The 25,525-nt window shown below is 41.1% G+C and overlaps 1 protein-coding gene across 2 annotated transcripts in view; it reads right to left on the reverse strand.

The window, feature by feature from the left end:
* The window catches only part of klhl29 (kelch like family member 29), a 591,085-nt gene that overhangs the window by 554,251 nt on the left and 11,309 nt on the right, over positions 1 to 25,525 (reverse strand). Inside the window, exon 2 of one of the 2 annotated variants that reach the window (XM_079572681.1) lies at positions 10,195 to 10,264. The gene's annotated coding sequence lies outside the window, so the exon portion shown is untranslated. Of the gene's footprint in view, positions 1 to 10,189; positions 10,265 to 25,525 lie in introns of both variants that reach the window. The other variant, XM_079572682.1, reaches the window with a different exon arrangement.

Consider the following 25,525-nt stretch of genomic DNA (forward strand, 5'->3'; position numbering starts at 1 on the left):
TTTATCACATACAAATAAAGTAAAGTCTAAATCGGGTCCATATGGATGTTTATTCACAGCAGATTGTTCAGTAGAAGCGAAAAAACGGCAGTCGTAGCAGGTGCTAGCTAGCATTAGCATTAGCACGATGCAAGCATGAAGCATCGTGTTAGCATCTCTGTTATTTTTTTGGTTTATGGGCTGTTGAACCACTTTGCTCCATCTCTTTGTATCTTTAGTTAGTAGAAAACTATATTCATAATTCAGTGTTTGTTAAAGTAGTTTTTGAATAATTAGAGAAAGTTTAGATTTTTTTCCAAATTGTTTTCCCCCTTAACTGATTTCAAACATGACCATATATGGATGCTGTCTGTATCTATAGGGATGGGTACCGTTAAACTATACCAGTATGGCATAGGAAAAAAGGTTTAGGTACTACTGGTATCAAAAAAAGAAAGCACACGTATCGAAAAAAAATAGTATATCTTTAGATACCAAGTTTTGATGCTGTTGGTCCAGGGACAGCATTAAAGGAAGTGACTTGGTTGTTTCAGCTCAAATAATTGATACAATTTTAAAATAAATTGTTTTTAATTAACATCATTGTTTTATTTTATGGTTATAGCGCAGTGGTTCCCAATCATTTTTGTCTCAAACTACCCCTTAACTCTAAGGTGCAGCCACTTACTTAGAAAATGATCTGGTAAGCGCAGATTTATTGGTATTTAGTTGTGCATTGTGTACAAAACAAAAAAGGGAAAAAATTGCATTGTCTCCCATTTCTCCTCCACTACTTTAAAGGAATAGGCCACTGATTTTAAATACTGAGATATGTTCTTCCCTTAGCTTTCATGGGTTGATATACATCGCTGTCTGGTCTTTACGCGTGCCCTCAGTCACGTAAACAGAGCACAGACAGCATTAGCATATAGCCCCTCCCAGCATAGGTATAGCTCCAAACTGAGGTGAAGTTAGCTGCTACCAAGCTCTTTCCCTATTTAAATATGGTTATATGAGCCTTTACACGATCCAAGTATAGTCACACAAAATTAAACATGTCGATTTTCTTGGTGGATAACAGGGGAACCAAATTGCAAGGCGTAGTAATATTACTACGCCTTACAATATAGTAGTGTAGGGGGAACTTTATTAGTCTAAAATAGTTCCCCTTTTTATTTTTATTTTCCATATCAACCCGTCTAAGCTAAGGTAGGAACACAACTCAGTATTTAAAACCGGTGGCCTATTCCTTAAACAAATTATGAATGGATTTTTTCTACTAAATAAAGATACAGAGACATGGAGAGGAGCAAAGTGGTTCAACAGCCCATAAATACTTAAAAAAAAACCAGACAATGCAAACCAGCTAACCAGGAAGTATGCTAACGTTAGCGAAGCGATGCTAACGAGTGCCGTTTTCTTCTTTTTTTCTCTTCTACTGAACAATTTGCTGTTAAAAAAGCATCCATATGGACTTGATTTTAGATTGACTTTAATGTGTGATAAATATGTTTATAGTCCGACAGAAAACGGCTAAAAATAGCAAAAAATTGTGATTCCCATGAGGGGTTTCCTTCCCTCTCGGCTAGGCCACACCCCCTTGTATGACGCGGATATTGTGCCACCTATTCCAATAATACTTTGACGATATATTTTGCAGTCCTATTACATGTATTGGATTGGATGTAAAACTTAAAAGTGCCAGCACTATCAGCACAAACAGATTCCTTTGGCAAACTTCAGGGTCTGAAAAAGTGTCCTTACAAAACACAATTGCACAAAAACAGTGCCTTTTAGCAATAGTCGCTCTTCATACTCTGTGAAGGTAGTATGCTAATCACCCGCCCATAGCCATTTAAGGACGCCGTCATCATTTTTACCATGAGCAGCGGCTGAATCATTACGGCTCAGGCAAATGGCGTTGTCTTGCAAAAGGACACTGTATGCTTCACCCATTACTACGTGCAGCACGGCATTCGTTTCAAGGAGACAAGGATGACAGTAACGAAAATAGAAACTCCACTTGTAGTTTCCCGAAGTGACATTTAAAGCAAGACTCTGCAACTTTCCCAGACGTCTCTCGCTGCAAGGACAAGAGGACACACAAAAGCTGCCACAAACACGTTCAAGCAAAAGCATTTTTCATGTACAGCTTCGAAAATGAGTTACATAGTGGAACTTCCATCGGGCTAAAGTGCTGGTCAAATTGTCCCTCTTCTACGTCAACAAGCCATTAAGTTCAATTGGAGACTATTAGTTTAATTTGTTCCAGACCTTGTAGAGTTTGGAAGTACAGAGTTGTATAATGCTGTTCTAACCGAAAAGACTCATTAAATCTTGTGCACTGTTGGGGATTTGCTACTTGGAGTCAAACTAAATGGCCATAGCTGTGTTTTATTCCTAATAATGCAACATTTTAGAAGTTAGAAGCCCAATTAATGAGGTACTAGAGCTGCCGACGATTTTTATAATCTTGGGGAAGACACCTCAGAGTGTGTGGTGTGTTCATAGTCTCTGGCACAGTTTGACAGACAAAATCCCTTAAGTTTACCCCAGGACATTATGTGGCTACATAAGTGTAGCTTACGAGCCCAGAGTGAATGAATAACGGTCACGCTTTGAGAAACTCAACGAGCTTGTAAAGCGCAATATAAACCCAAGCCATTATAATTTTTATTGAAACATCTTGAAGCGCCAACTGTTATAGAATATGGCCCATGGGCAACGTCAGGCCCCAGGGCCAAATCCAGCCCTCCGGCATAGAGCCTTAGCATAATTTAGTGAAATATTCTTCACCCATCAGAGATCAAACATCTGTTAAAGTATTTTAAAAGTGCTGAAAACATAGTTCAGTTCCTTTAATTCCCCAAAATACGCTCTGCTAGGACTAGAGGTCGATCGGCTATCGGCCGATCTATCACCGATAAAAGCTGATATCTCCAGAACACAAAGTAAGAGAGACTTCCTGTTTTGCATTGGAAGGAACTCAGTCTGAGCTTTAAAATGAGCTGAGAAACATCACGATGAAATAAGTTTTGATATTTTATGTTGCAGACCAGATAATTTCGGAACCGTAAGAGACTTTTTTTCATCTTAAAACAAGCTTCCTCAGAAGTACCTACTAAACAGTAATGTTTTTAATAAATCAGCCCTATGCCCCTAATAAAGCGCCTCCTGCTGTTACAGTTCAACACTGACACATTTTACAGTTTAGAAACATCATTCACAGAATTATAGACAAGACACTTGGAGAAATCGTAGCCTGGTGAGATCAGAATGATTCCCCGCTATATTGTTTTATACACGGGGGATCAGTCTGGAACCCACGCCCCTGTTAGCGGCATCAGAAAAGTCAAAATGAACCAATGCAATCTGATTTTTTTCCAATCTATGTAAATGACCATCGACGGGAGGTGAGTTTCGTGATTCATAATCCTGCACAAAATTTTTACACAAAACCGATAATAACACCGCATCAACGGCAGGCGGCCGCTGATTGGTGTACTCCGCTTCCTGTTTGCTTGTTTGAGAAATCGTGCATATCGGCATCAGCCAAGGAAAATCCCCCAAAATCGGCACTGGCCTTAGAAAAACCCATATAAGTCGACCTCTCGTTAGGTTAAACATAATGTGCAACACTGCCTTTTATAGGAAGGAGTGTTTTACTTTGGGGTCACGATTCAGAGGTTTGGCCCCTGGTCTTTTAATGAGGAAGGAAATCGTCCCGCTACCAAGCAAACAAGCCTCCTGACCTGCACTTTTTAACCCATCCTAACACTGAACAACCTTATTTCTAGTGGGGTGTGCACCACTTCCACAATCCCTGTCCCCAATCAAGTCCTAATCAGTGCCAGCGTAGCCTTGAGTCGTTCAGTGACCGACTGTGAATCCGCAAAATCCCATCGTTTTTCTGTCTCCGTCCTCGCCTCCCCCCTCCTGCCCCGGTTTGCCTCAGGTGAGCTTCGGTGGCTGTACCTTTGAGTGAGAACTACAGCGCTCCTGTTTTCTCCTCGCGCTCAAGCCTGTCATCCGTCATTACGCGGGGAGGCCTTGAGAGTGATTCTGGCAGACAGCTCTGGCTTACTATCAGGGGGGCCGCTGCGTAAACAACACACCACTGGGCAAACAAGGGGATGATGACCGCTACTTTACAAGGGATTTGCAGCAGAATGTATTGTGTAGAGTGGGCTGGCGCGGGCGGCCATCGGTGCGGCCATTTTGGAGAGAGGAGTTTAGAAGTTCGTGCACAGTCAAGCTAGGTCAAAGAAGTGCTATCAGTGAAGTGTCTGCAATCAAAATGGAAAAATGGACCACTAAAGTAGGGCTTGCAGAGGTTTTTGAGGATAAGAACTCAGCATTGACATTTGAGAGAAGCCTGAAATATGAACAGCAAGAGTTACAAGCATTTCAGAGCAACGGTTACACAAGGATTTATGCAGAACAAGACCCCATAGAGCAGGAGTAGGCAACGTCAGGCCCGGGGGCCAAATCCGGCCCTCCATCATGAAGCCTCTGACCCTCAAGATGAATTTGAAGAATATTATTACCCAAATCAAAACACTGGGCCTCCAATTGTTGCTAGAAGTAGAGCATCACTTAATACAAATGCCAGTGTATGACCTAAATGGGGGGTGGTGTAAGAGATTTTTAAAGGGGCTAGATGCAAGATAGCCATTTTATACTCACTACTGTCACCTCAGGTAATACGTGTATCTGCACCTTCTATATTAAGCTTGTGCATGACGGCACTTCGGACCCAAATTAACACCTCTCTGAGTGACAGTGCAGGAGTTTAGAGGCAGTTGTGGTGAACAGGTCTGGGCTCATTCTACACATTAGGACATGGCTGGAACATGTAGAGGGAGGAAAATACTTATTTTTACATTTTTAAACTTCGTATAGTCCCTGTAACCTCTAGGCATTTGATCTTTGATTTGGGTAATAATATCCGCAAAATCATCTTGAGGGCCAGAGGCTTCATGATGGAGGGCCGGATTTGGCCCCTGGGCCTGACGTTGCCTACTCTTGTTTTAGGAAGACCAGAAAGAGAGAGAATGGGGCGGACTCTGGCTATGTTCTTTAGATGGTAAAACCTATCTTTGTGATGTTCTTAATATGTGGAAAAAAAGTCAGCTCAGAGTCAAAAATCACATCCAGGTTCTTCACCTGTGAGGAGGGACTAAAAGACAGGGACTGTAGCTTGGACTGTAGCTTGGGTAAAAATGCTCTAGAAATGTGAAAAACACTGTCAATCCCTTTAACATTTTTGAACACCCATTTAGGTCATACATGTTGTGCAACACTGGCATTTGTAGAAAGTGATGCTTCTACTTCTTCTAGCAACAATTGGAGGCCCTTGGTCTTTTGACAGTGAAGAAAAACGGCCCTCCACCGAGCAAACTTGCCTACCCCTGCCATAGAGGCCGGGTTTTGTGTTAAAAGATTGCACAATGAGAAGAGTCGTGACATGAGATTATGATCCCTTTAAAAAATCTCAACATCCTATGCAACGTTCGAATCGACAACAATTTGCAGCAGCGTGGGAGCAATTTGGCCTTTCATTGCGAGGAGGAACACGCCAGTCCAGAACACAATATAGGTTTTGGTGCTTGTGAACGCTGCTCATTTAAAAACGTGTCAGAGGCGAACGCATATCCACGGCTCCAAATAGGCCAGCGTTTAGAGGACACGCCAAAACACTGAGCGATGCCGCACCTCACGCCCACGACACTGGCCCACGCTGATAGTGAGTGGAGCGCATCAGTGAGGCAGTGACCCGGGACGGACAGCCTCTCAGCTCCCGCCACACACACCGCGGGGAAGATAAGCACTGAACGCATCATCATTGTCCCCATAACTTTAAAAATAAATGCGACTAATTGCTCTACAGGGGTTTTGAAGCAGCCATTACCAACAAACGCTTTTGCACATGAATTACAATGAGTGTGTCCAATACCTTTGTTCCACAATATCAAATTGCAAATTCTGCAGATGTGCTTCTGAGCAAGACACTTCACGCACAATCCCAATGGTGTCTGAGTGTGACATAGACTCTTACAAATAACTTTAATCCACAAAATCACCTCTGAAATCTATGTAAAATAGGTTTAAAGAATTAAGGCCCTTTACATGATTTTGACCAGAGGAGAACAGATCACATTTTATTTCACCACTAGAAATATGGAGTGAGTGAATGAATAAAAACTGGAGCAGGGGTGGCAAAATCATTTGGGGTTGTGGGCCGAAATTCAGCTCTCACTGTGGGTCACGGGTCATACGTATAACGTGACCATAAAAATACTATTGACAAAACATTTTCCAATAAATGAATAATAATAATGAGCTGATTTGGTCAAAAGAAGAAGAACTTTATTTATACAGTGCCTTTCACAGACATGGTCACAAAGCGCATTTTTCATGAGACAATGACACATTCACTCCATACTCGGGGGTGTTCAGTTTCCCATGGGGGAGCCTGACAGAAACGCTGTCGCGACTGCACAACGGGGACATGCAAACTCCACACAGAAAGGCCCCGTCCGGTGGGAATCGAACCTGGGACTTTCTAACTGTGAAGCACGAGTGCTAACCGCTGTACTACCATGCCGCCCAACTGTGGCCTTATCAATAATAATAACGGCTTACACTTGTATTGCGCTTTACCAGCCTATGTCACAAGCGTCTCAAAGTGCTACATTGTAGTTTTTACTCATGTGGTGCTATTGTAGCCACAGCTGCCCTGGGGCAGACTGATCATTTGCTACGTGTTTATAATGTGTATAAACAACACATTATATGTACCCCCATTATGTACCCGTGGCTATAATGTTGTGGCTGATCATAATATGATATAAACAACACATTATAGCCACATGGAAAATGATTATAGAATGGGCCCAGGAAGACTAGCTGACTGCTTATTGCTCTCAGCTAATACGAGCGATCGCGATGTCGTCACATCCGTTGGCCGTGGTAGGCATTTTACATTTTCATATTTGATAAACATTTTATTAAAATCCTATAATCAGCAAAAACCAATGTCCATAAACAGTGTATTGCTTCTCTTGCGCTGTAACAGATCTATCATTTTATAAAACCGAGTTAGAGGCCTGTATGCATCAGCTGTTGCCTACCATTCACCAAAACATCCGGCGAAAATTGCGGAAGTAAACAATACCAGCGATCGCTCGTATGGGATCCATATAAATAAACAATAAACAATTATATCTGTGCTCACTGCTGGATACGTGTGGAATACTTTCCCTTTTTTTGTCCCCTAGTGACTGGCTCATACTCATGAATTGATGCTCTATCGGTTTAGACTCTTGCTTAAGCTAGTCAGTCTTCTCATAGCGCTACACTCTTGTCCACATGTGTCAAAGACAAGGCCCGCGGGCCAGATCCAGACCGCGAGATTAATTAATCCGGCCCGCGGGCCTTCTAGTGTAGCGCTATGAGAAGACTGACAAGCTCAAGCAAGAGTGAGTCTAAACTCTTATTGTTCTTATTATTATTATGATGATTATTTCTGAGGTATTTCAATTTTATCTTTATGGTTAAGACATTTGGCGCTTTCATGCATGTGATTTCATAAAGTTGGATTAGACGCCTAAAGATTTGCTCAACCCTGTTTTCATCAAACACTGGAGTAATTTTTGAAGATTTCCTCCATTTTTATCAAGAGCTGGAAGTTTCAGCACTCCCATATTTTAGCAATCCCCGTCGCAGACCACAGCTGGATCAATCGCGTTACAAACCGGCCACTGCGCAGGACGGAAACAAAGACGGCCACTGCTCGCTCTGAGGACGCGCCGTGCGAGGGGGGCGAGTCAGGCAGAATTAATGACGCTGTATATCAAATGATTCCAGGCGATCAACCCCCCACTAAACCAGGGCAACACTTCCTCGCCACGCGCTCCGTCGACGCATCACCTACTGCACGGCAAGATAAGGAAAACCGGAGGCAGTCGGGTTACGCAGGTCGCAGGAACACATTATATTACGCTTTTCATGAATAAATGATGCCTTCGGAGCGGAATAAAGCTCGTTAAATGACCCAAATGATGATTGTCTAACGCATTTGCAGCGGGGAAACAGGACAACTACAAGGTAAGAGGTATATTTTATGGCGTGGCTTGTCTGTGCTATGATGAAATAATTATTGAAACACAAGACTTTGGTTTTATTTTTCCATTTTAACATGCTTCATTCATTAAAAGTGCAATATTTTACCACAATGCAGAGCTTCATGGTGCACGATATTGGTTAATGAATACGATCAGCTTTTAAAAACAGGCTGTGCTAATGAGCTACGCTAGACGTGCCAGTATAACTGTGTGAAGCTGCGTTCCTGAATTTGATGTTTAATTTAATAACATGAGGTTGGGGCAAATATAACTCTTTGGGTGCATGTCTTGGAAAGGAATCTCCAAACTGAAAATGGACAAATATTGAACCAGATCATGATTTGGAAAGGAGTGGATCCACAAACCTGCCATATTAATCTTTCAACGGGCCAACATCACGCTCATGCTTTGTGACCACTTTCCGACACTCATATAAAATAATTGGACAATAGCTCATATGTGCTGAGAGAGAAGACATAGAACTTTGTGCCAGTTTTGGTTTCATGTGGATTGGTTCACGCATTACATAGATATTAACCATGAACCAGGATGAAACATGTGTATCCTGACTGTCCCCATTGCTGTTGCCAGACAATCCACCTCAACTTTAAACTATTGGCTCAAGAACCTCAACCTATTGCAAAAACCTCACCAAACAAATCCAAAATGACTTCTTCCAACCCTGGACAGACTGGAAGGTGGACCTTGAGCCCTTTCAACGTGGGATCCCTGCTCTAGAACAAGGGTGCCCCCCAAAATCAGTCATCAGTCAAACAACAACTTGGGACCCCCTTCTGTAAAATGAAATTAGCATTTATAATAATTTAAAAACATTCAACCTCTTAAAGCAGAACTGAGTAACTCTTGCCCCTAGAGGCCATAAGCGCCACTGCAGGTGTCGCAGCATGTTACGGTTTTTTACTCATTAATTGTCTGTGAGAGTAAATACTACGCTGACAGAAAAGACAAAGGGAGAGAGGGATATTGTTCATCCAATTACACAATAGAGATCATTTTTTTCTCTCAAACTTGGCTGTAAACACTGTTGAAGTGGTGCTAGCCTGCAGTTAGCTTTGCTCGTTAGCCTGTTAGCTTCTTCACTAATTCCATTAGTGTGTATTGGGCCTCTGGATCGGAGCAGGGAAAGTTGCAATAATGGTTTTCTGGCCAGAGACACCAGGGGGAAATAAAGACCCCCCAATCATTCCATTAACACTTGTATTACCCCCAGAGGGACTAAGATCATTTTGAGACGGTATATTCTACATGTCTGACATTGATATTGAAACTTTGACACCCAAAATCACCCCCTTCTGGAAAATGTTATGAGCATTTATAATAAATCAAGGTGCAAAACATATAAAATCTGGATACTGTATTTTGATATTTGGCTCAATATCAATGTCAGACATGTAGAATATACCGTCTCAAAATGATCTTAGGAAGCGCTACGTTGTGAAGTATTTGAAATTCAAATCAGGAAAACTTTTTTCTACTGAGGTGTTAGAAAAGAGGCGCACTAACAAGTTTACATAATCACTCATTATCAGTTAGCCTTGCCCGTTAGCCTGTTAGCTTCTTCTTCGTGATTCCATTAGTGTGTATTGGTTGCTCCGACCCGGAGGCAGGAAAGTTGCAATAATGGTTTTCTGGCCAGAGACACCAGGGGGAGACGAAAGACACCACAATCATCCCATTAACACTTGTATTACCCCCAGAGGGACTACGAGAAGGATTTATTAAGTTAAACAAGTTACTTAGTACTGCTTTAACCGCCACATTAACCAAGCACATTTTCACCAGTTCGGCATCACCTAAATCTAAAAGCTTCTTGACCTGAGAGTTTACAGCCTATAGGCCACTGTAACACCTCAAAATGCTATGAAAAGCAATGAGAACGTGACAAAAAGGTTGCCAAGCTTCGCATTAGTTGATGAATGCTCTACCGCTAAGCCACCGCTGCTCTTGTTCGACACAGTTGCAGTAATAAACCAGCACGAGGCATGATGAACAGTGGCTTATTTTCAACGCGGTGTGAGAATGATTGTTATTGGAACATAAGATAATGAATTTTAATATCTTACCGTACCTTTGGTCTCTGGCGGATGGGGCTGCTCATCACAGGCAAATGAGATCTGTGGAGTATTGCCGTCTAACACCTGCAGAAACAATAAGGCTTCATGAACACGGCTTTGAAGGAAGAAAAAAAAAAAAGAAAACATTGAAATTCATTTGTGATAAATCTAGTCCCCGAACTCTGCCTTAGCCATCTGTTCGGGAGGAAAATCTGTCGAAAACAATAAGAAAATAATGAAATAAGTTGGGAGTATTCAGGAGATTTATTAGTGCGAACGAAGAGACACTGTTTTGCAAAAGGTTCTTAAAATAATATCGAGAAATGTCCAAGTGTCAACAGAAGGCAGGAGAGATAATCCGACAGCTAAAGGTCAAATTCAACCCACGGAGTTTGGAAAATCTTTTTGGGGAATAAAAAAGGAAACATGTGCCTGGAGAGTTTTATATTAGGAGCGTTAAAAGTATAAGTAAAGGCCCAAAACCATTTTCTTTTTCAATTTAAACAAACCAAACAAACTTGTACATTTTCTTAACTCAGTCTAAACATTCCGCATACCAGGAGCTCAGTTCTGCAAAGGGGTGAGATTTTAGGTACATTTCACAAGTTAAAGAAAGCAATACTTCCACAGTCTTGTAAAAAGGGTTGCAAGATTCTGTGAATTTTCAACGTGGGAATATAAAGGAATCGACAGGGAACTGAAGGTTGCTTCTTTACAGTCAGATTTGATAGTTATAAAGTGAAATTTCTATCACAGCAGAGATGAAAAGTGTCAAAAAAAAACCTTTGTGTGACGTTCGAGCACCAGGGTTTGAAGAGGACAGTGTTTTAGGTTGTGGCCGATACAGTGGAATAGACTCATTCCATGTTTGTTTCCATCTTACATACAGTATCATTATAATACAGCTGTGCAGTATGACGACAATATCATATTGTTTTTAAAGTAATGGAGCTTTGTGTCAGACACAGGCCCCGCCCACTCCTCGTACAGGTAAATTTAACCAATCACAGTGTGACAAAAATAATAATAATAATAATCAGTTTGGTGCTACATTTTGACACAATGATATGGACGTCTTGTACAGGTCAGGGGTGTGACTGACCGCCACACATTGCCTTCTAGCCAGTGGGAAACACTGTGACATCACTCATATGCATGTTTTATGGTTAAAAAGATAATTGATGGGTAGCTAATCGAGAGCAAATAGAGCTGCCTCTTTGAATGCATTTTTTTTTTTTACTGTCTTTTACTGTTTGTTTTAGTTGCTGTCCACTGTAAAGCACTTTGTGACCTCTGTCTGTGAAAAGTGCTATATAAATAAAGATTACTACTATTACTAGATTACTACTTATACTTCACCAATTGTTTGTTCAAAGAAAAAATATCATGTTTTCTTCAGCATTTTGACAAATTTATAGGCAAAAGTTACCAGGAAAATGTATCTGGAATTTTCCGCCCCTTTACTTCCCTGGAAACAACTAATAGCTGCTGGTTCATCATTGATCAAAGCAGCACAAAGGTAGTTTTTCCACAAATGTCAGCTTTTGTGCAAAAGATGTGCAGTTATCGGCGGCACGATGGCACAGCGGTTAATGCTTCACAACTAGAAGGTCCCGGGTTGGATTCCCACCTGGACGGGGCCTTGTGTGTGGAGTTTGCATGTTCTCCCCGTGTCTGTGTAGGATTCCTCCATGTAGTCCGGTTTTCCCTACCACTAAAAACATGTACAATAGGCCAGGATGAATGATGTGTGTGTGTGTGTGTGTGAATGCATGGTGGTGGTCAGAGGGACCGTTGTGCAGCGTTTCTGTCAGTCTCCCCCAGGGGAAACTGAAGAGTGTGGAGTGAATGTGTCATTGTCTCATGTAAAGCGCTTTGTGTCTGCGTCTGTGAAAGGCGCTGTATAAATAAAGTTCTTCACAAACAAGACCGTTATAGAATATCATAACGCCCTCTCATAATATGCGGCCCGACCACCTCCAGTACTTTTCACTTGAAGCTTTAATATTTCGACAGCAATCTTTCCTCTCGAGTGCAATTTTTTTTTTTTGGCTACTCTACCCACGGCCGCCGCGGAGAAGACCAAATAAACACGGCTGCAATTATACGCGTGCTTTTAGGAGGAGGAGAGGGGAGAGGATGGGGTGATGACACTTCAAAGAGCCTCATTGTGGGAGGACAACAGCGGCGGTGTGTGTGAACGGGGCGTCTGACGGCACCGTGGCACCGACTGGAGCTTTGAACAGCCTCAATTAGACACAAATACAGTAAGATGAAGGGAATAAGGAATTTACATGCATTTATGAACAGGTAAACCCAATGACGAAAGCCCAATCGGCAAACAAATGATGCATCTTTTTGTTCTGGGTAAAAACTCCGCCGTCCCCATCGCACCATCGGCATCTCTATAACTTTTACAGCTGAGCATCATGGCGGTAATGACAACAAGTACAGCAGCGCTTTGCACCAATTAAAATAGGACTGACACAAAGAAGGCAGAACAAAGAGTATTTTCGAAAACCCGCACGACTGGTTTCTTCATTTAAGTTTGAGTTTTCTTAATGTTAAATAAAACAAAGCCCAAGGCAAGCGCTGTGTGTACTTAAGAAAACAGTTAAACGCTTTGCACTTGGCCTGGCCTCCCACGCTCTCTATATGCAATCTAGAAAGTCTGAAGATATCTTTTAAAAGAAAAATAAGTCATTAGAGGAAGAAGTTTAGAGCTGTATAAGCAGCGTGTGAAAAATGATCCTCCATCATCGGTTTAGGCTCAAAGTCGTTGTGGACGTTTCGCTTCTATCTCCAGATGCTTCTTCTCGCTCTTGTCTGAATTAGAGGCCCGATATCTGGGTATTTTACTACACCAGACATCGACTTTAAGAGATAGAGACTCACAGTTCATTATTCTGGAATCTGCTGTTTTTTGTCTTTCAAACAAGCTCCCTGTGAGGTGCCTACTGTCAAGTTTTTTAAAGTTCCTTCAGCTCCTGCCCAAACTTGAAAAAGGCCTGACTCCGGACTAAAGGATGCTGGGACAACACAACTCCATCTTCCAAATTGTGTTTAATTTTCTATTGGTTGAGGAGTAGGTTGATAACCTACAACAGACAAAAAATACATCTCATGAGGCTCAAAGGAATAGGCCACCGTTTTTAAATACTGAGATATGTTCTTACCTAACCTTAGATGAGTTAATATATACCCGTCTGGTCTTTGTCCGTGCGCTCTGTCACGCAAACGGAGCACATGCGCAGCCTCTCCCATATGTCATATAGCTCCAAAAAAGCTCACGATAGAAGCTACCAAGCTCTTCCACGTGTTCCCTATTTAAATAAAGTTACGTGAAGTGTTTTCATGCAAGAATTGTTTCATTCTACATCCTTTATCTGGTTGGACTTGACATGAATGTCCTGAATAAATCAGCCTCGTGCCCCAATAAAGCGCCCCCTGCTGTCACAGTTCAACACTGACACATTTTAGAGACGAGAACTTTCATACACAAGATTATTGACGAAACAACAGACAACAGAGGTGGCCTTTCTGTGTGGCGTTTGCAGGTTTCCCCGACCACTAAAAACATGTACAGCAGGCCATGATTAATAACGATGACGATGGATGGAAATTAGAGCAAGGCTACAATCCGGGGTGGCTTGTTTACATGCATAAGAGCCATGTATGTTCATTAACATGCACTGTTCTGACCAAATAAACCAATAAATACATCAAAATAAATGATATGAGACACTATGGTGATATTTCTTATGTTGTACGTATATTTTTTCAAGATGTGCGATGTGTTTCCTTCAACTGAAACAAAAATCTCTTCCTTGACATATTTTTTTCGTCTAATTGTGTCCAAACAAGACATAAAACCTATTAAATCATAGGGCTAGGCAATAAAAATAGAAGAAAAAAAAATCACAATTGTTTTCCCCATATTGATCGATCTTAATTTTCGATTTGATTTGTTCTGTTTTAATGATAAAAACCAAACATGTGACCTTTCCTGCACCAGTAAGTAAACTGATACTGATAAAAAACAGAGCTAACTCTGTCCCGCTGCAGCAAAGATAAGCTGCACACCCACGAATCCACTCTTCTTTCGGCTACAGCCCATTAGACGAGATAGCGCGAGTTTGTAGCTGATTTTACACTTAAAGCAGTACTAAGTAACTCATGCCCCTAGAGGCCATGAGCACTACTGCAGGTGTCGTAGCATGTTCTGGTTTTTTACTCATTACTTGTCTGTGAGAGTAAATACTACTCTGACAGAAAAGACAAAGGGAGAGAGGACTATTGTACATGTAATTACACAATGGAGATATTTTTTTCCACTCAAACTTGGCTGTAAATACTGTTTGAGGGGCGCTAGGACGCAGCTAGCTTTGCCCATTAGCGTGTTAGCTTCTTCTTTCTGATTCCATTAGTGTGTATTGGTGGCTCCAACCCGTAGGCAGCGACGTTGCAATTGTGGTTTTCTGGCCAGAGACACCAGGGGGAGATGAAAGACACTTGTGGGACTACGAAAAGGATTTATTAAGGTAAACAAGTTACTTAGTACTGCTTTAAATTCACCAGGTCCTTTTCCAATGCCGTCCTGTATGTTTGTCTTCCTGTCTTCTTTTTTTCCAGAATGTGACATGATTGGCCAAATATTCTGTCAATTAAAACCCACCATGTGATTATTTAGATCGACCTTTATTAAAATTTCGATTCGATTAATTGCCCAGCCATACTAAATCATTTTAAGTTACAGCTAAAATGGAATGAGGGAAATTATGAGTGATATTTTAGTCCCCATGTTGGAAAAAAAAAGTGTAAATCTCAGACCTCACTGCAATATGTTCACTGCAGCTCTATCTCTGACTTCCTTTTTGTTTCAACCTGAGTGGTATCACTTTGAAACTACTGAACTATCACTTATATGTGAATTTTCTGCCACTCTGCTCACCTCGGCAGCCGGGCCTATAGACGGCTCACAGGAGCTGAACCATACATCAGCGTAAAGGCAAAAAGCGCTCAAAGTAAAATGTTATTGAATGCCCATTCATCATGTTTCGCTGACTCGCACTTCTGTGGAGCATACATCACGCCGGGCCTAATAGTCTGTCGAACATTATTTTGACTGGATTTTGCTTTTAAAGTGAAAAATGGCAGGAGAAGGTGTGTTTCGCTGTAGCTACCAAAGACGTATTTCCATTGTGATGATTGCGCAGGAATAGAAGGTGCTGTCTCGGACATATTTTTGAGCGCACGACAAAAAGTCAGAGGAGACTACACTTATACAGGCAATATATCAGTTTTAGTAGTAACATATGGGAACTATATCATCTGCAAATGTATGATCACGAGATAATCAGAGAAATGCTGTCCATCTTCCATAGGAGTCTGGAAGTGCCTGGTTTACGAAGTTTTCATATGTTTATCAGTTTATCTCAGTATGTCGTGAGATCAATAAAGTCCTATAGGGCTTGGTACCGTTAAACGAAACCAGTGTGGTATCAATACAAAGGTTTATGTACTACTGGTATAAAAAAAAAAAGAAACAACAGCATTAAAGGAAGTTACTTAATTGTTTCACCTTCCATCCATCCATCCATCTTCTTCCACCTTTCCGTTGCCGGGTCGTGGGGGCAGCTGCCCAAATCACATTGCACCAGCCCCTTATGGCTCCTCCTGCAGGTGGTGGGTCCACAGAAGGACGGCCTCACGATTCTCAGGCCTGTTGGTCTCTCATAAGGGGCTTCTGAACCGCTCTTTGTCTGACCCGTCACCTAGGACCACGAAGCCCCAACAAACCGAGCTCTAGGATCATTCGGGTGCTCAAACCCCTCCACCAAGGTGGCACTTCCAGGAGGGGAGTTGTTTCACCTCATGATACATATTTAAATGAAATAGTATTTTCCAAAATGCCAAAAGTCTCGTCTGTAATCCCGTGTATGATGTTTCTAAACTGTAAAAGGTGTCAGTGTTGAACTGTGACAGCAGGGGGCGCTGTATTAGGGGCATAGGGCTGATTTATTCAGGACATTCATGTTGAGCAGGTAGTTCAGAGGGAGCTTATTTGAAAGATAAACATCATCAGATTCCAAAACTAAAAACAGTAAGTCTCTGTCTCTTATGGTTCCGAAATTATAAGCAAAAGTCTGCAACATAAAATATACAAAATACAATCTGAGGTGAACAAACTTTGATTGTACTTTGATTTCCATCGCGATGTTTCTCAATGACTCATTTTCGGTTCCAGAAATATCGGCTTATATTGGCATTAGATCGGCCAATAGCCATTGTTCTAAAATACCCACATATCGGCTCAATATATCGGCCAGCTGATATATCGGGCCTTAGTCCTGTCTTATCTTTCCTGTAATTGAGAACTCAATAAAGCAGTTCTTAGCAGGTTACTGTACTTTAGCATCTTAGGATTCAGTCTTAACTCAAATGTTAATGTTTGTGTTAAAACCAAGTTTAAAATGTGAAATTTCCAAATAAATAAACGTGTGTTTTTTCTGACATTGTGTGGCCAAAACAAGTAAGGATTAAACAACTCGGAGCCGTGCATTAAAACTGTTTAATGCACAGCTCTGAGTTGTTTAACCTCTTAACCTCCATCTGAACTGAGCACATTTTCTCCAGTTTGGCTTTACTCTTTCTGGAGAAAAGCGTCAAAGTAGCGACGAAAACAAGGATGAAGACGTGACAAAAGACTCTCTGGAAAAGCTACAATAACACAATAAATAAGCCACAAAAAGCAAGATTAAAGAGTGATGAAAAAGCAACCAAATAAAACACAAAAGAGCGACAAAAAGCGGATAAAAAAGCGATGAAAATGTGTCAAAAATCGGACACAAAAACTACCAAAACACAAAGAAAAAGAGACAGAAACATGACGAAAACGTGCCAACAAAAGAGCTACGGCTTTATAGGTCTTTCAAATGAGCCGTTACCAGGCCTATAGTCTGTAAACTCCAGTCGAGGAACTTTTAGATTTGGGTAAAGCCGAACCGGAGAAAATGTGCTCGGTTCAGATGGAGGGTAAGAGGTTAATCCGCTGGTCCCACAAACTGAAACTGTTCATTTGGGTTGGTTTGCATTATTTCTTTAAAGGGGCTAGAATCAAGTTAGCCATTTTAAACTCACTACTGCCACCTCAGGTCACACATGTAACTGCACCTTCTATATTAAACTCGAAGTAACACCTTTTTGATTTGATTTTTGGAGGCAGTTGTGGTGAATAGGTCTGGACTCATTCTACCTACTCATTCTGTTTTACCTGAGACTAGCTCCAGCTGTTTGTCATCACTATAGAAACAGCTGCAGGGGAGTGATATAGGACGCGATTCAACTGTTGCCGGACGAACTGTGCCAAAACACGGCAGTGACCATGGTAAAATTGTCTATAATTACAACAGAGTTTGTGGAAGAGCAATCTCAAATGTGCGTTTACACCTCACTCCCAGACACACCTTCTTTTCACAGCTCAGATGGTGACAGGAAGTGATGGCGGGGGCCTAAATTTAACCAGGCTCTATGTTTGAGAGATGAAGGAATCATTTTCTGGGTGAAGGTTGAAATGTAGAGGAGGTGAAATGCCCCTTACTGAGAGAATAAAGTCCACAACATATATATTTATAAAAGCAATCATAACTGTGGGCTCTTTAAAGCGCTCTTGTTTTGATTCAGCAGATCATATGCTCGTGTCTCAAACGCGAATGCTCCTGGATGTGCACTGTGAACTGAATCTTGACTTGGGAAATAAATTAGTGGGAATCAAAATTGCAAATCCGCCCCCCGAATGATGTGGAAAAAAGCCGGAGAAGGCACGAATTTCCCTACGAACGTAATAAAACCTCCAATTGAAAAGATCGCGCTGACATTTTCGATAAAGACGGCATAATTTTGTTCCAGTACTTTGCGGTTGATAAGGAAATTAGCCCTACACAAGGAAGGAACGCTATTTTTCCCCGGCTAAAAAGTAGTTCTAAGCCAATTATTGTAAACTTGTCAAAAACCAGGCTTGGCAATTAATCTTCTGTGTAATTATCAATTGATTGAGGCGGTAGCTATCTCCCTGTGAAAGAACGCGTAATACATCAATTTTAATGGCGTTTCTTAATCAGAATTCACGGCAATCAACAGGGACCAATTAGGCCCCCGAAAGATAGGGGACACCGCATTAAAAATCAAATGCAGCTGGCAGCACATTAGCACCACTGTCACAAGCTCACAGGGAGCGGACCAGAGGAGTCACATGCTTTCAATAATAAGACTGGGAAAAAAAAACTGTAGCGGTGTTTTGCTTCATTCGCGCATTTTCGACAAATCCGAGATGCTGTAACGTCAATGAGGGAGCACAAAACTGGCCTCCGCATTTTTCTAAAGCCCATAATCCAGCCCTGTGCTGTTCTGCGGCCGCTGAGAGTGAAAGCTTCTTTTAATGCACGGCCTGACCAGAAACAAAGTCGCCACAAAAAGAGGTCACATGCTCCAATAGTTGGTTGTCCCGCCTTTAGCTTTACGTACAGCACATTTGGGCTGGGCGAGAAATCGAGTTAATTCAATTAATTCATGGTTTTAAACAGTGTTCATTTCGTCGACTAAACTATTTTGTCTTAATTTTAGTCAAAGTGATATTTTTGACGACTAAAATTGGACTAAAACTAAATAAAAAGTTTCTCATGAGCCTAAAACTATGACTAAAATGTCCAGATGTTTTAGTCAACTAAAATAAGACTAAATAAAAATGAAAAGGAGAGACTGAAATCATTCAAACTTCTACTGACGGTCTGAAAGAGCCTCATATCATGTAAATTCTCTGCTAAAGGATCAGCTCTGAGCTTTGTTCATGTGGAGCAGCTCCATGAAGCAAAAGACCTTGATTAAATATGATTATAATGAGTATTATCAATGCAAAGTCGACTAAAGTAGTCTTAAATTTAGTCGACTAAATTGACATGCAATTTTAGTCGACTAAAACTAGACTAAAATTGAAAAGTTTTTTTTGACTAAATCCCGACTAAAATTAAGTAACATTTTAGTCAAAAGACTAAGACTAAAACTAAAATAAAATGTGTTGTCAAAATTAACACTGGTTTTAAAAAAAGCCGATTTGGAAAATGGCTAAATCGTAAAGTCGCTCCGTAGTGAAATGACTCCAGCGGAGAAGCAGCGACTTTCTGACGATTTCTGAAGCTTCACAAAGAGGACGCGGTGGAGTTTTCTTCCTCTAAAACAGAGTTTCCCACTTTCTCTCACTCTGCTCTGAGCGGACCATTTAACTCCGCCCCTTTCCCTTGAGTTTCCATGGAGACGGTTGTCAATCACAGCAGAGGCATGAAGACGATAAAACTAAAACACTTTTAAAAACTCGATGGCTTATTAAGAGGTTTTACTTTTGAGAGCAGACAAGGAATATCTAAAGCAGAAATAACTATTTTTAAATAAAGTCTTATGTTATCTTAATGGGCCTAATTGTACAGGCTACATTATGAAATATTAATGAGCAGGATTCATTACACTTCACTCCATGCCAATTTACAATCATGACCAGCCCAGTCTCTCACTCCTTTCTATACATATACATTATTTCAAACATTAAAGCTGCATTATGCAAGTCTTTATTTGAAAACAAAGTTGATATTTGTGCGTGTTTGACCTTGTAGTGACTCAGCAGCTGTGTGAGTGGTCAGCATGGCGCCTTTACTTTCCAACACAGTGGTCTCTAGGATGCTCCAGGATCAATCATTTGGAAGGTTTTCACTTCACACGGACCCTCTCACCAGAAAACCTACAAAACAATTGATCCTCTGGCATTGTAGAGACCACTGTAATCAAAAGAAAAGGCGCTATGCTGACCACTCACACAGCCGCGGGGTCACTACAAGGCCAAAAACACACAAATATCAACTGTTTGTTTCGCATAAAAAAGTTGCATAGTGCAGCTTTAAGCCTCCATTATGCATGATATGTCTACTTAATAGAAGATGTTGTACATTTTGAGCACTGAAAGTCTAATGCATCTGTGTGGACAATGGAAGAGCACTTACTGAACGACGTGTGAGCATTTTCATCTCCCAGGACAGACACAGCCACAGCAGTGTGAGGCTCTACAACTATACGTTTCTGATGAAGGAACAAAACGCTCAAAGCACAAAACATACATCAATTTCTAAAACACCCACAGAAACGAAACAAGTGATTCGCATAAAAACAGCATAGCCCCGATGTTGGCAAATGACCGCAAGTCCTGTGTAAAGATTTTTCACATAAAAGCATTCTCTCCGCGGCTGTAATGAAAGCAGGTATGAAAAACGGGGAATAGCGAGGGCCTATCTTCCAAAGAAATGGAAATGTCTACTTGGGGAATGCTATAGTGGCCACGGGCGCAGAGCGATGACAAAAGCTATCTTTACAATGCCACCTCCAGCCGCCTTATTAGCATTACGCCGCGTTTATCACCGCCAAATGTGCGCCAGCCTTTGCATGCAGAAACAGCCGCGTGCAAAGCTTTGGAAATTACAAGAGCTGCAGAGACGCCCAGCATTACAGCGACTGTCCCACTGTCCACGGGGTTCACGGGACAACTTTAAAACCACTGCAAAAACATTTAGCAAAGCCAATACAGCTACAAAGAATCAACCTGTGCTGAAGTACAATGTTAGCAATATTTATAGCAAGATTAAGACAATATTGGGTTATGCTTTATATTAAAGTGTGCTTGTTAAGTATTAACAAGGTATTAATAAGCATTAATAATATTCTTATTATTAACACACTACTTATTATACTTTTTTTTGTTAACATACTAATAGGCCATTATAATACGCTCTAGGGCGGAAACAACTATTTTAGTAATCGATTAATCATGTTCTGGTTCACACAGACTCAAATAGAGCAAAAATGACATGAAAATGTAGTATTTTCGATGGAAACCTACCTTTGTTTGTATAGTTAGTGTCTGTAGTGTTTTGTACATTGTAAATTTCATACATATCTGTCTGTGTCTCAACCAATCAGAAAGCAGAATTAGCGCCAAGAGCCTCCAACAAACGAACTAAACTTACTTTAACTTAACTCCATCAACATGTCCTCAAGCGGCCCCACTTCAGCGTCATGTGATTAAAAAAAAATACAATTTTCATACAACATTCACCGCCAATCGATTAATCGATTACAAAATAATCGTTAGTTGCACCCCTAATACGCTTGTTCATAGCCAACCCTGAACTGAACCTTAACCCATACCCTAACATGATTACTAATGCATGTTAATACTGAATGAGCACACGTTATTCTAAAGCGATACCCGATATCGCCAACGAATTGATTGAAATCGTCATCAGTTAATTTAGAAGCTGAACAATTGTCATCCGAAATATATCACCAGAACTTTAAGTCCCTTTAATCTTCCCAATAAACATAAGGCTGGGATTTTGAAGTAATCTGTCCACTGTCTATTACATCGTCAAATATATCGTTGTACTGTGATGTTTCGTTTTGTTATCGTGATATAGATTTTAGGCCACATCGCCTCCTAATGAACGCTACTACACTAGACCACCCCTCACACACATGCAGGTCGAGTGTCTTGCACAAGGACACAATGGCAAAACACGCGTAACCATGACGCGATCAAAACAGGTGAGTTGACAAACACTGGCTTGGACTGTAAACAAGTGTGTAGTCAATAATAGCGAGTCTGCGAAGGCGACGCCCGCCGCAACTTTGATCACGGCTTCTCTCTCTTTCATTTGATATCTTGTCTTACCCTCCTGTTTAGCCGACCCGCTGACTCTGTAAATGAAAGTGGCACGCAGCGATATTTCATCTTTGAGCGTGTATCAGCCTCAACAGCTGGACCACATTGACAGACAGACAGCTTCCCCCCTTCTCTCTGTCTCTCTCTCTCTCACTCCCTCTCTCTCGCTCTCTCGCCGCAAATAAGAGCAGCCTGTTTTCATTTACGAGACGCGCTTGATTACCAAACACAATTAATGGCCCTAGTCATTTCGCTATTGCAGGTATTTATACAAAAGAAAAAAAGCCGTGCCAGCGAGGATTAATCAAGGCTGGAGTGCACGTGTCACGGCATTAGGTAGCTGGGCCCGTGCCAATGTTTTATAAGCAGTTCCCCCTCGTCCGTGGGATACACAGGGTTGTAAATACAGTATGGAGCCATTACAGATGCGCGCCGTGGCTACTGAGGAAACAAGATTTATGCGTCCTCCTCGGCTCCGAAAGCAACCCTTCAGCTTGTACATTTGGAGTACTATGCAAATGGAAGGTACACAGCGCTTATGTGAGCGAGCATTAGCATAACGGTTTCCATACTGATATCGCCGCACTGATAAATGATACGGAGGCTTCACCATAATGAAAAGGTGCAGCTCTCGGTAAGTAACAAACATGTTGGAGCATAACAAGCAGTAATCCACTCTTCTTTTCCATTTTGTTTTTCCTCTTTTCCTGCGGGTTTCAGGACAAGTTATTGCAGACGTCTGAACTTCAGATTAGCTCAAGGATCGTGCGCGGGGGGGGGGGGGGGTTCATGGACTTGGTTTCCACGGCTGAGCAGCTGCATCCAAAGCCGTACATCACCGGGCGCAGTGCAAAGTGTCGGACGCAGTGGTGTAAAGCCGGGGTCAGGAGCAGGGGGTATCCTGCCCGGGGGCCCAGCTCCAGAGCCTGAGCGATGTTCATGGTGAGGAGGACCTGTACACACTGTAGTTGGAAAATAAACCTTTAATGGTTTGTATTGACGGGTGACAACCAGACACACAGCAAACTCCACAAAGAAAAGCGCCACGGTCCAAGAGTGGAACACAAACCCTTTCTACAGCCAGTGTTAACCTTGTCGACTACAATTATTTTGTCATAATTTTAGTTTATAATTGTTTTCTTTTTTTTTGTCATAATTTTACTTCTGTTTATAATACTAATAATAATGCATTGATTTTATATAGCGCTTTTTTAGACACTCAAAGATGCTTTACATCGCATTATTCGTTCACTCCATACTTGGTGGTGGTAAGCTACTATTGACAGACGGCATCTCTGGAATCGCCCATATATGGTAATGTTTGAAAACAGTTAAGGGGGAAAACAATTTAGAAAAAAATGTAAACTTTTGCTAATTATTCAAAAACTACTGAAACAAATGCAAAATTAGGAATTACTTTTCTACTAAATAAAGATACAAAGACATGGAGAGGAGCAAAGTGATTCAACAGCCCATAAATACCTAAAAATACAGAGAATGCCAACATGATGCTACATGTTAGCATAGAGTTGACGTTATCTGTTTGTGACAAATAAGTTTAGGTTTCACCAGAAAATGGCTAAAAAGAGTGAAAAGATTCTATTTTCCCCCTTGGCGAAGCCACGCCCACTTTTATGACGAGATGCCGTCTGTATCTATTGTAGCCACAGCTGCCCTGGGGTAGACTGACGTAAGTGAGGCAACCAGTCTACGCCATCGGCCCCTCCGACCACCACCAACCACTCACTCGCTCACTACAATCACCAGGCTTCCTGGTGTTCCCAAACGGTCTCTCATCCAAGTACCGACCAGGCCCTTCCCTGCTTAGCTTCCAAGGTCTGACGGGATCGGCCAGAGCAGAGGCGGTTTATGAGACTACAACAGTGCTAAAATGTCCAGATAGAGACTAAAATCATAAATATTTCCAGTGACAGTTTGAAAGAGCCTCATATCATTTCAATTCACTACCAAAGGAGCAGCTCTGTGCTTTGTCCATGTGGAAGAACAAACATGAAGCAGAAGACCTTGATTAACTATGAATATAATAAATATTATAAATGCTAAAAGTTGAATAAATTCATTTTAGATTTAGTCGAGTAACTTTTCCTGCAATTTCAGTCGACCCAAACTAGACTAAAAATGAAAAGAAATATTTGACTAAATCTTGACTAAGTGTAAATCTTTTCATTAAAAGATTTTAACACTAAATTAAAGCATGTTTTCCAAATGAACATTTCTCGCAGAAAAACTTAAATCAGCGTTTATCCAGGAAGCAGCTCAAATGTAACTTTCTAAAGGCCCTGTACCTGATTTTAGGGCTGTCACGATAATTACTATATCGACTTATCGTTCAATAAATAACATGTAAGCGATATACTTTTGCGCTCGATATTTATCGTGTATACATTTATTAGTATTTACTCGCTTTTTTTCTTTGTAAAACTTTCATTTCTAACTGAAGCAAATTGAGTTACACTATATTTAATGTTTATTGCAGCTTGTATGGTAGTATGGTAGGATGTGCTTATGCAGGTTGACTGTCATTTTTATGCCGGAGAGTTGACAGTATCTAGTATCGTTAGAGTCAATATTATCGTGTATCGCGAATATATTGAACTTCAAATTTTGTTATCATGACAGGCCTACCTGATTTTTGTTTTGTTTTGTTTTGTTTAAAAACGAGAGCGAGTAAATTTAATTGTTAGTTGTGGCCAAACTCATTGCTTACTTTCCCAACACACTCATTGCTTTCAATTCTTCACAGGGATGAGTTTATCAGCACTTTTCACAACTTCCAGGGTCACTTCTCAGGGTCACTGTCACAGAAATGCTAACTCACTAGCAAGTTCACAGAGCTGATACAAATGCTTTATAATTAGATGCACAGTATTTTAGAGTCAAGGAGGACCAAACACATTTTATTCCACTGGTTTACAAAAAGAAATCTGGTATAGGGCCTTTAAAGGGACTATACGGAGTTTAAAAATGTTAAAATTGTGTATTTTCCTCCCCCTACATGTGCCAGCGATGCTTAAAGGGATATTTCAGGATTTTTGACATAGGGCCTCATTTCCTAGTTATCCAGAGTGTTGCTGATTTCTGCAGATTTTTTTTTTTTTGTAAATCATTATGTTTGAAGAGTTTTGTGGCGCTAGGCTAGAAGAAAAATAGAATAATCTTAACCATTTTGCATTTAAAAGAACTTATATTTGAGCAGCATCAGCTTCGTGGTTTTATAAGCTACGCGGCGGCGGAGTGATCTGCTAGAAAATAGTCCCTCAAAATGCGATCATTCATGTGATGCAAGTCAGTTATATTCCAAAAATTATTCTATCGACACAGACATTTATATGGTTAGTCTGGTGTTATTAGTGTTTTGCCTCAGGTGCACTGTTGAGTGTGTCAGACTGTTTTTAATGTAGGCTAGCTGATACCATAGAAATGCACTAGCCTTGCACTAGCATAGCGCCAGAAAACTCTTCAAATATAAGAACTGCATGAATTACAAAAAAAAATATCTCCAGAAATCAGCAACACTCTGGATAACTAGGAAATGTGGCCCGATGTCAAAAATCCTGAAATACCCC

The sequence above is a fragment of the Gobius niger genome (genome assembly GCF_951799975.1).
Source record: "Gobius niger genome assembly, chromosome: 15".
Taxonomy (NCBI): Eukaryota; Metazoa; Chordata; class Actinopteri; order Gobiiformes; family Gobiidae; genus Gobius; species Gobius niger.